This window comes from Pseudopodoces humilis, chromosome 5 (genome assembly GCF_049639895.1).
Source record: "Pseudopodoces humilis isolate 2021_Gansu_Grassland_sample_001 chromosome 5, ASM4963989v1, whole genome shotgun sequence".
Lineage (NCBI taxonomy): Eukaryota > Metazoa > Chordata > Aves > Passeriformes > Paridae > Pseudopodoces > Pseudopodoces humilis.
The window spans coordinates 30032208-30044488 of NC_142204.1; the positions used below are offsets into that span (position 1 = coordinate 30032208).

General features: G+C 38.8%; 1 long non-coding RNA gene across 1 annotated transcript; it reads left to right on the top strand.

The window, feature by feature from the left end:
* Positions 1–360: 360 nt before the first annotated feature.
* Positions 361–11154, top strand: LOC148184322 (uncharacterized). Its single transcript, XR_015772562.1, has 7 exons — positions 361–706; positions 859–1005; positions 1387–1431; positions 4214–4253; positions 4486–4628; positions 5537–5677; positions 10906–11154. It is a non-coding gene; the product is annotated as an uncharacterized LOC148184322 (long non-coding RNA).
* The last annotated feature ends 1127 nt before the right edge of the window (positions 11155–12281 follow it).

Genomic DNA, 12281 nt, shown 5'->3' on the forward strand with positions numbered 1-12281 from the left:
TCAAACAGATGTTTTTTAGCTGCTATTCCTTTGGTCTCTAAGACTGAAACAGGGTTGGTTTAGTAACACAGCTCCCTATCTGTTAGAAAAAGAAAAAAATCTCATCCTCTGTTTTATTGGACTATAATAAACACAGTAATGCAGAGGCTTTTGGTACAGATTTCTGTCATGCTCAGCAAACACAAATCTGTCTAGGATGGGCCTTCTGGGCTTTATAGCCATACAAATAACTACCAGCTTTCTGGACCTTCACTACAGGTATACATGGCTTAAAGACAAAAATTTTTGTGTATGCACGTGTGAATTCAAATACATGTAATGTTCTGTTCAGTCTCTACTGACAATAACTAACTATGACATTTCTGCATATTCTGTCTTCTGAACAGGCTCTGCTTAATACTGCTTCTCTTATGTTGTCTGTGACATGGCTAGCCTTTCTTTAGTTTTTATTTTTGTTCAACAGGAAATGCCAGGCTTTTCTGAGTGCATCTTTCCTTTTCTTCTGGGCACTGCTCTATTACTTTGGCTGTAGGTGTTGGAAGATGAAATTCTGCTCATCTTCCAGGCAAGCAAATCCCCATCCTGCAATGTGCAGATAAGCTGCTAAAATGCTGGGACAGATAGACTGGGGGAAACACTAAGAAATTCCAGACTTCCTGTATGGCACCAGGTGTGAACACAAAGAAGAGGGATGAACAGGAGGACGGTAGGTGTGAATCTGCAGCTCTCTTGTCCATCCCCTGAGAGGCAGGTCTGGTGCTGCTCCCCTTGTTTGAAGGGCAACTGCTCTGGCCCTTGCTTAGGGCTCTGCTCCCTATGACATTTTCCTCCTCTACCTTTCTCTTTCCTTTCTCTCAGGGTCATCACTTAAGGTTGTAAACTCCTCTTGCTAAGGAAAAGAAGGCGGCCTGCTCCCTCTATAGGCTTCCCTGGTTGTTGCTTTCACAAACCAGCTATCCAGGAGATCAGAGCTGCATGCTTTTGAAGACTGTCAAAAATGCTGAAGTGAGATGTGTTTTGTCTTTCTTTTAAATTTAGAGGTGGTTTTTGTGTGTGTACATGTGTGTGAATATGCATTTGTGTGTGTATGCACGTGTATGTGTGTGTACATATGCCCACACATGTTCTCTAACATCTACGTATAAAACTACTTTTCCTGCAAAAGTCACGTATGGAGCTGTTTTACTGTTTAGTCTTTTATTTAGAGCAAGTGCATGATCCTTTTGTGTGAACTTGCTGTTTGTTAATGGTTTGTGACAGCAACCTCCTGACTGCATCCTACCCTTATTAATGGAAGAGACACCATCTGAGCCAGCAGTTCCATGAACTCAGGCTTCCTCCCCAGTGTCCTCTATCCCAACTGCTTTTCTCTCCTCTCTGTTCCAGGACTCTGGCTCCTCAGTTGCACCAGCACTTTCTGGCATCGTTCTGGTAAGAAAAGCAACCTGTATTAAGAACAACTCTGTAAATAAAAAACCTATTTGTAATTTGGATCAGCTCAGTGACCTGATTTAGAGCACAAACCCAGAAACAGTAGCAGAGAAGCATGAGTGTGAAGAAGCAGCCAGAGGCAAGGCAGGGAAGGGAGACAGACGTTCCCAAGCTGTCCTTGCAGCTGAAGTCCCCCTTTTGTATAACTGCAGCTGCCAGTGTACCTTTGCTCTGGCACAGATATCAAAGGGATTTCCCCTGCACTGCCTGAAGTAACACTTTAGGGAAAAACTGACACATTGGTGAGTTATATATTAACCATTATAGAGAGTGGCAGTATGAAAAGGTAGTGAGTTACAGATAAAAAAAAATAGCAACATATCTATTATGCAGGGCATGGGTAAGAGCTCCTAGGAAAAAACGGCCCAGCTTTTTCCACTAAATTATACTGTTTTCAATTCTACCATACTTTCAGAAATGTGACTATATTGTTCAGATGTTTTCAATGTTAATAAATGCCTCTGAGTGTTTCTTGTGGGTAGCTGAGGGGAGAAGGCAGGAAATGTTTCAGCTAAAATGATGCAGCTATTTCCAAGGAAGTGTCAGAAGAGCAGTATACAAGATTTCAGGAGTTACAGAAAAAAATAATCGTAGCAGTCATTCAGCACTGCGCTCAGTTTTCCTTCCCAAGCTCTGACTTTGCTGTATGTTCAGCATTATCAGAGATCTGCTGCAATGAAGTTTAGGTTCTTATGTCTCTTAGGACACAAATTAATTGCTTTAACTTAAGTTTAAAAGCAGAACCTTGCCAGAGATGACAAATGGGAGTATTATATATCACCAGTAAAATGACTAATGTTTTATTTGTCTTTGAAGTTCCTGGTGAAAGCTGAAACATAATGGTGAAAGAAAAAATAATTTAAGTTACATAACACCTCACATATGGAATTGATAATGCTCTGGTTTTTTATGGAATACATTGCTTTTCAGTGGTTATATACATATATATCTCTATATATATATTGAAGATGATTCTATTTGGTGTCCAATATGTGCTGGGCATTTATTCAGGAGATTCAGGAGATTTAAATTTTTTGACTGAAGATGGGATTTTTTTAATAGAATATTCTTCTTTCACTCAGTGTATTCTGCTAATAATGAAAAGAACACTGTCCGTGTTTCAAGTCAGTGTTTTCATTTTCTAGAGACATTCTTTTGACCTTCAAAACCAAGAAATGATCCTTGCTTTAGACTAAAACACCATCTTTTTGAATTGAAAAAAAACAAACCCAAACTAACGCCCCCCCCCCCTTTTTTTTTTTTGTTATTTTTTATTTTTCCCAAAGCACTTCTTATTTCAGTAGTAATATATTTCCTTAAAGTTGTATGCTTGGAATTGAGTTGCATGAAATTTATGTGGCCAAGGCTTTAAGCATTCTTACATAATGAATAATACAACCAAAATCCCTGAGGTCTTCTTATCAGGAACTGAGTTAGACAGGCACTTAGAGAGACCCTTTTTCTACTCCCAATACTATGGGAAGTGTACTCTGCACTTGACAAGGTGAAATAAAAAGGGATTCAGATAACAAAAGGATGGTAACAAATACTAATGCTTACAGGAGAGTTGAGGGTAGGCCATGTTCAGGACAGGATATTACTCAAGTGTATTTGGGAAGAGAAGTACTGACAGGGATTTTCTCTCCACCCCTTAGATCTGCTGACCTCTTAATGTGGGTCAGGGTTGCCCTGGCATGTGGAGGCTGCATCTCCTTTCATCCCACCCTGACCTCTTAAAGAAGACAGAGGCAGGAGTAAGGGAGATGAATGATTTTGCTTAAGTAGCTGGTGCTGGCTGCCAAGGAGGCAACCTATGACAGGACAAAAGTGGTGAAAAGCAAAAGGGGTAGGCAGGATTAGGTCAAAAGAAAGGCTAAGCAAAACCAGAGAGAAAAACATTTAGGCAAAGGCTTAGCCCAGGGACGAGTGAAGCAGAGTTTCAATTGAATTGATAAAACCCAGGATACAAGTGTACTTAGGAAAAGTGTGATTGTTGCTTGGGTACAAGGGCATTGTCTGTATACTAGCATTGCAGATACTGATCATCTCTAGGCTGATGCCAGAGGTCTGTCACACACACCAATTTGGAATTGCTGCTAGTTTTCTGAGTACAGTGTGTACAGATGATTATTACAAGTCTGCAGTAAGAAGCACACAAGTTATGTTTGTACCTGTTATTCAGACTCCAAGGAAAGGGTAAAGAAATGTAGGTCTTTTATGTGACAATTTTGATCAGTCTCATCAGAAAAAAACCCCAAACAAACAAAAACAACAAAACTTTGTACTTGCCCATAAATTAAACACCTGTTGTGATTCAAATACAACAACATCAATTTCCGCTTGTTGTAAATGTTTTGCATGCAGGCTTTGGCAACATCATTTCTCCTCACAGGAAGAAGACTGTAAGACAACCCAGCATTACCTTTCAGAGGGTTGTGCCATCATGCTACTGTATTGTACCGCCAAGGTGTTGCAAAATGAATGCCTTACAATGTGGAGCTACCCAAACCTAACAAGGCTTGGGAGCGACGTATTCATTACTATATGTGTGACCTCATCTTCAAAGGAAGATTAGCATTAGCCAACTTATGATGATGGAAAGGGAGGAGTTGGTTTAAAATTAATTTCAGTGACAATAGGATTCAATAAAAAAATAAAATCCATTCTTGTCATTGTCCTCTTTGCCAGTACTACATGAAACTGTTCTTTTTTATTTCTGCAGAGGCAATGGCCACAAAAATCAGGAGGAACAAATATCTCATGTATGTGTCAAAGCAACGTCAGAAAGTGGTGTTCAGAGCAGTTGGTATGGCTGTTTGGAATGCTCAGTGGGGCCATGAAGATCATGCTTTGGGCTGGGGGCAGGCACCTGTGCAGGGCAGTGGAGGGAGCTGCCAGTAGCTGCCAGCAGCCCTGGTGTCAGACTTATGCAAAGCATGACTAAAACAATGCCACTTCTGAATACAAAATTCCCCTATTTCTTTATTGCTTTAGTGAGAAGAGCTCTGCAGATGTGAAGACAGGGACAAAAGCAGCCACTATTTCCTCTCTTTCTACATGCTAGTCAGTCCTGTTCATGGGGCACTGGCTCATTCCTCTGGCTTCTGAACTGAGAAAAGAAGATGCTCCTCTTCCAAGTAACTAATGAATCATCCCTTTTAGTACATAGCATGCATGACTGCATTGTTAAAAGCAGTCTTAATCACTCACTGAGAAAAATGTTATTGATCATTTCTCTCTTTTAGTTGTTAAGTGGAAGCCTTGGGAGTTGTGACTCACAGTCTGTGTGCAGTGGCAAGCCCAGAAAGACTTTAGTAGATTTTCAGATAATTGTAGGAGCCCTCTGCATCTTATTCCTCCTATCTTCCTAGTATAGCTATAATTTGGAAAAATGGTAGATTTCTTAGTTTTCTATTATTCTAGAAATCACTGTTTTGCAGATGGATATGGCCTGAATTTTACACCAAAATTCAACAAAGAGAAGGATTTGTGGTAGGCAACTGACTTGTAGCAGGGGAGAGGGCAAAACAGCTTCTAGTCTGGAAGAAGCAGAGAAAAGTGATTAAGTAAAATGTTTTCAATGTGACATGGGAAAAAAATGTATCTGTAGCTATTTCAAATATAGACAGATATACTGATTGACACACTTATGTATTAACTGCATAAAAATACTAGTGTGAAAGATTGTTATTAATGCAAAATGGGAATGTTTTCAACTGGTGCAGGATGCCATAGTTAAGACAGTCTGTACCCTCTTAATTCAATCTTTTTATGTTTGTATGAGTTGTATTATATGAGCTTAATATGGCTCATATATGAATGAATATAATATGAATATATATTCTATTATCACATCCAACTTATTTAATTGATTTAGTCACTTGTTCCACAAAAAAGCAAAAGAAGCTACAGGGCCTCCATGGAGAATGAGGAGGAATAAGATACGTAGGGACATTTCTGGTAGTGAGTGATTGAAGCATGTTTGTTGTTATCAATTTTTTCCTGTTATTTTCCCATAATAACCTTTCTCATTCAATCTGAACAGAGAGCTTCCCCACATACCACCTCCATGACACTACATGCCATATTTCTGGTCAGCAGGTCCTCTGCTCTCCTACCACAGCCTTCCTTACCTTCTGGAAAATGGAACCAACCTCTGCTGTAACCAGACATTTAGGAGGCAGAGGTAAGAGGAATAAAAATGCACCCAACTGTTGATTGATGGTGTAATGATACTAAAAACACATGCATTACAAGACTTCATCCTGTTTGACTGTGGCTGGGAGAAAAGGTGATGTAAAATAATGTATGATAATAGTTTTCTTTCAGCATCTTTGCCTAGCACCAGATGAGTAGCTTTTTGTTTCTTGAGCTGTCATTGTTGGGTAAAGTGTTTCCATCAGGTGTAGGTCTTAAACATATCCTTTTATATATGGAAAGGAAATGGGATTTATTTTGAGACAGAATCTTGTCCCCCATGTTCATTGCTTTGGTGAATGTGGTCACTTGATGGAAGCATGCTGCCATGGGGGAACAGCCCTCGGGATCTGTCCCTGTGTCAGCTCAGCTCTCAGAGAATGACAGAAATCATTGAGGAGGAAGCAGATGTTCCCAGTGGTATCACAAAGAAAGAACAGACAAGAAGACATTTGAGAAGAAGGGCATGCTAAAGACCCTAGCAAAACTGCATTTGGCATCTTCAAGAGAGGATTCAGTGAGAGCAGAGATTCAGAGTGAGCCTTGCTGGGGCATAGCTCTGGAGAAAAGCAAGAAGTTCCAGAGACATGCCCAGCCATCACAGGCTATTGGTGGGGGTTCACGTTTTGTGTGATGACCCTACAGGTGCAGAGGAGCACTTGTTGAGCTGAAATCCCAGCCATGCTCTGGATGGGGTCTAAAGGGTCCTAAAAGATCAGTGAGAAGCAAATAGTAACTGTATAAAATTCTAGCCTTTACACAGTTTTGTCATTGTAGGAAATACCTTTGGCCTTGACAGCTGAAAGTGAACAGACTTGCTATAATCATCTGTAACAGTTTTTGCAGAGATGCAGAGATAGTTAAGTAGCTAGCACTTTGTGAGTAGTAGGCATCAGGAAACCAACATCTTTAATAAGAAACAGCAATTTGAACTTCTGACTGGGACTTCAGTTTGAAGTCTCTCTAATACTCTTAAAATACATTTCAGTTTAGTAACTTCATTCAGCATCAGTTTTTGTTTGGATCTGAGAGAACCTTTTATTATCTGCTGTTCCTTATTTACAAAAATAATACTTAAACATCAAAGGAACCTTTAAAAAAATAAGCTTATTGGAACACTTCAGTAAATGGCTTATTGCTACTAATTGCCCACCACTTCATAAAACCCCTTTCTCTTTTATGGCTCTTCCTTGCAAAGCCCCGGTGAGACTGAGATAACTCCATATCTAGTATCCCAATATTTAAAGTATAAGATTGTGACCCTCAATGCATTTTTTCCCTTCCTTTCCCCATGTATTTCTAAGTCTCAGGTCTGCTTGTGAAACTTCAGAGCCAGACCATTGCATTGTTCATCTGGAGAATTCCCACTGGTTTCCACACTCAACCATGTCTATGGTTATAGTCTTATACTCCTGTCTGACAGGAACATCCACATGCTATCCACCTTTCCACGTCAACAGAGCCCCAAGCTGTGTTTCTACGTAACAGGAACACCAGTCCTTAACGGGAATCAAAAGTCAGGATGACCAAAAAAGCCCTGACCAGTCATGATCCATGTGTAGTGGGTTTTCTCTTTCCTTAGTGTAGACTGGAATATTGATTTCAAAGCCATACTGAGGTCAGGTCCCACTATGTGCAAGAGAGCCAAGAGTCCAAGGTTCAATACTGGGACATTTCTTTGAATGTCTTGAAACACTGAATGTCTCCTCATTTCTTTTTCTGCCTTGAGCCAGGCCACAAAATGGACGTTCTATACCAATTATTTGGGACATAATATTGCTGGGCAGCTGAGAAATTATGTAGCAGTAGATGACCCTCTCCTCCTTCCTAAAGACAAATGACATTTTTACCCGTATATTTTTCAACTATACTGCCAGAATCTGAGAATACATTACACAAGCTCAAAACTTACTTGATTTTCCATTTCTTGATCATTCAAATCTACTGGCAAACTCATCAAGAGATTTTGGTGCATTAAACACATATTCTAGCCGGGTAGTTAAACCACCACTGAGACATTTTTTAGGTTGGATGATTTTATTTGGTTTTGTAATCTTAACTCTTAAAAAAATCCTTATATGATGCTTTTCTTGCTTCTTTGGTTTTAAAACTTTCTCAGGCAGAGATGGCTAAAACCTTCTACAATATATATCCAGTTTTGGGGGAGCCATTTCAGTGCCAAGCTGCAAGTAAGGAGTGAATATTTATTTTTGGAGCAGATATATCACTGGCATTACTCTCATCATTACAGCTAACAATCATCTAAGAAAAGAGAACTATTGAGGCCAGGCGGGGTTACATGGCTTGGCAAATCGGGCTTTAGAGTACTTAACTGTAGATCAGGAAAGTTACCAGAACAAATAGCAAAATTCCAGGTATTGTGCAAATTCATGCTACCTAACAAAGTGTATTGACATTGTTTTAAAGCAGTAACTGTCTTCTGGACAGCTTTGTAATGGATTTGATGTGGAAGCTTTTTGCCTGCAATCAACAGAAAGTATAAAACTGCTTTAACACTATAACTCACACTCTTCTAAGCTCAGACAATACAGAAATTCAGTGGTGCATGTGTATTTTTTCCAGATTAAATCTGTATTGGTAGTTGACCCAATAATGCATCTAGCTGGCATTAATGGAAAGGAGCCTCAGCTGTTGAAGGGTTGATCCTTGCTAACTGTGTAACCATGTGGCATCTCATCATGCCACAGGAAATTTGTTACTTTTTTCTTCACTGGTACCCAGTGTCTCTTCGCTCTAGGCTTTGGTATATGCATTTTATTTTCCATTAATAAATTAGATGGCTTGGAGTTTTTTTTGCTTCAGTATTTTATGAAATTGCAAATTGTACCTGCTCTATACCAGAAAAAGATGAGTGAAAGGTCCTACTCTTTTTTTTAGTGAGAACATTTTAGCTAAAAAACAAATAAACCAAAAACAAAACTAAAAGCAACAAAACAAAAACCAAAACTGAAACAAAAAAACCCCAAAACCAGAAGCCCCCCAAAAACCACACAAACAAACAAGAAACCAAAACCAACCAACAAACCAACAAACCAAAAAAAACAAACCAGAAAAAGCTTAGCTGAGAAAAATTTTTAATCCTCCTTTGTTTATAACCAAGATCCTTCCTCATGTCTAAATCATTACTACAATTGCTACATAGACAGGTTTGGCTAGTACTGCAAGAAAATCAAGGGCTGGCCAGCCAGCATTTAGCAGTGTGTGTTTAGTTGTACACCTTAAAAACAGCATTTTGGTTCCTAGATGCAGTAGACTTCTAACATTAAATCTGGATGACTTTGAGAGGTTAACTTTATAATAACAGATACCATTAAGCATTATGTGATTAGTGTAATGCTATGGGTCTATTTGTTTACTGTTTTAAGAAAGCCTATTAATCTCCTTTCATAGTTAAAATTCAGCCTCTTTATTTAGCAGCCTGTATTCTGACCATTTAAAAATGTTTAACTGAATTGCTGATGCAACACATGTACACAGTGACTTTCAATAAAGCAAACATTTATTGCATCTACTTATATACAAGGCCATGAACAAATAGTGCATTAATGTTCAGAGAGAGAGGACAGTGTTTGAAGCAGCGCTGTATGGACTTACCTATTTTAAAAAAAACAAAACCCAACCAAACAAAATAACCCAAGCAAAAACTTGTTATTGCGCTTGGTTAGATTTGTGTTTGAAAAAAAACCAACCCATGTCAGACCTTTAGCATTTTTTGCAGTTATGCAGAAGGTGACCAAAATGATGCCCCTATTATCATGAAATCTTCAAATATTTAATCTCCATACACTGAAAATTCATCTAATGTTTCTGCTGTATTTAGGAAAGTCCTACTAAGGTTAATTTTAATAACCATTAATACTGACATGCAAATGATGATTATTTCCCCTAATTCTTTAATTTGGCATTTAAACCATTTCACTTAAAAATCTTTGAAATAGTCTCAAACATGCCTAGACTGATGGGATGAATAAGTTTATGTCTAAGGAGGAAAAGAGATGCTACATATGTATATTAGCACATGCCAGGGTGAACAGATAAGTAACCCCAAAGAATCTGTTATTCAAAATATTTTAATTTTACTCTGCAGTGAAATTCCACAAAGCCTCTTTCTTGTTCCTTTTGACCCATTTTCTGTGCCATTTACTGGAAAGTACCTAGGAGAATTGCCAACAACTCCTAACATCTCTGGGCAGAATGGCCAGGGTATCACCGCAGCCTTTGATGGTGGAATTTGAAAAAGTTTCTTCTGTGACAGGCTTTCAACTTTATGCAGAACAATTTTTTAGCTAAGGCATTTGGCAAAGTGTGCTCTGCATGACTCAGCAGCAGATCTTCTCCATCTCAGATTTTGGTTATATTAATATGAGGTTTATTTTTTATACAAACTTATACATATTTATGACTTAAGTTCCCTTGCATGCTGCTGGGCTTTCTCTAGTTCCTGTCTCTCCGGCTACACCAGCAAAGCTACATGTCATGTGCTACACAGGGATTCAGCACCGAGGTGGGTGGAAAAGGAATCAGTGACTGGAACAATTATTTTTGTTGATAACAGAGATAATTCTGTTATTCTGTTCTTAACTGGGGTTTCTTACAGAGAGCTGTGCAAATTTTACAACGTTCAGATTCTGTAATACTAGAATGAAGTCATGACTTGGAGCTCTTGGATTTGGTATAATGCTAGCCACGCAACCTTTATTAGTACACACGCTCATTACTCATGCAAGTAATTGCACTCACTTGAAAGAGGCTCTCTGTAGCACAGGAACTGGCCCCACGTCACCAGCCCTTTGTTAGACATCACCACAGAGTTAGCCAGGTTCTAAAGCAGCTGAGCAAACACACTCTCATAGATGCAGGAGGAAGTACTGGTGCTCCAGCCAACCTCCCCAGTACCATGAGTGAAGGATTATTTTTGTTATTTTGTTATTTTTCCCAATAGTGAGAAGGGAATGGGTCAGGAGCCATTGGTGATTAGTTCAAGCATAGACTAAAACTACCCTATGGGTTTTGCCTAGGTCCTTTAGAGAAGCAGAAGTGGCTTCTTGTGCCTTTCAATGTCCTTTCCCTCTGCTCCCCACTGCACACCTTTTGAACTCATGGAGCAGTAAACCTCTAAGCAGAAACAGGTGTAGGTATCTCAAAGGCAGTTACATTTCTTGGGCTTCTAACAAAATTAATGACTACCCATTTCAGAGGTGAAAGATCCATGTTTGTGCTACTGGAAAGATAAGCAACTTAAGTTCCCGTGCAGTTCTGAAGTGACTACAGCACATCCTGTGTGGTGGGGATCTTGAGTGGCCTTGGAGAGACAGAAGATGAAGATTCTGTAAAGCTGTGGGAGATGTTTTTAATGGGACAATAGACTTAATGTCTTACACTGCTCATAAATAATTTGGTTATCACCACCTAACTGGTTGCCAATAAACTTACTAATTTACTAAATATTATTAGTAATATTTGACTGTTCTATAAAGTTTTTCATCACAAAAGTCCAGTGTCTTTTCACCATCGAGAGATAACAGAATTTCCTTTTTTAGTAACTGGAGAGTGTTACACAGCAGACAATTTTGGGCTGAGTATGAAATTATACAGATTTACCATGTCTAAGATTAGTGCCCAAGCAACTGATTATTTTTGAATTTGCTAACAATGATTTAAAACCAGCCAAAATATTTTTTCAGGTTAAACACATTTATTTCTGCTACTAAAGCAGAGAGGGAAACAAAAAGTCAGTAACAGAATACTGAGAGTTCAGTCTAAACTGTCAAACTCTTTGAAGGCAAGATATATGCTATAATTTTAATACTTAGCTATATTCTATTTTTAAATATATTCTATGTAAATAGTAAGATCGGTAACAAACACAGATTTTCATAATTTGAGAAGTCTGAAAAGCCTTTTAGCTGTTCTTGATATCTTAGTTCTCCTGTGGCTGCTGTGTATGTACCCTATTTATGCCAGAGGCAGGCAGGAAGGGACTGGCAGCTGCCAGCTTTAGCACTGTCTGGCAAGGTCTGTGTAGCCCCCATTACCCAGCAGTTGTCCATATGTGCTGCTAAATAGCCTGGCCTTCAGCTGAAAATATATTTTTGCCCAAATCTGCACTTCATAAATCTTCCAAATTTTGACCTTTCATAGAGTCATTGAGGTTTTTAAATGACCTTCAAGATCATTAAGTCCAACCTTTGACCAAATATCAGCATGTAAACTAAACCATATCCTTTTAACAAACTGTGTTCAATTGAGTTTCATAGAGCTCAGCTTGAAAGGACAGAGCTTCAGAAAAAGATATGAGTAAATTTGAAAGCTGCTTACTGAGAGTATATGGAACAGCACACAATGACAATCAAAAGTGTACATTTAAAGAGCTACGGAGAAGAAAACCAACCAGAGGCTGATACCTTTCATAAATAGGATATTTTAAAACAACATCTTGAAAAAATGGGATACTTTTCCAGTGCAGCACATCGTGAACCAAAGGAACTTCTGACCAAGAGATTTTGAGGTCAGGAATTTTACATGACTGAAAATAGTCATCTGTATAAACACTGAAAACATGTAGGACAATA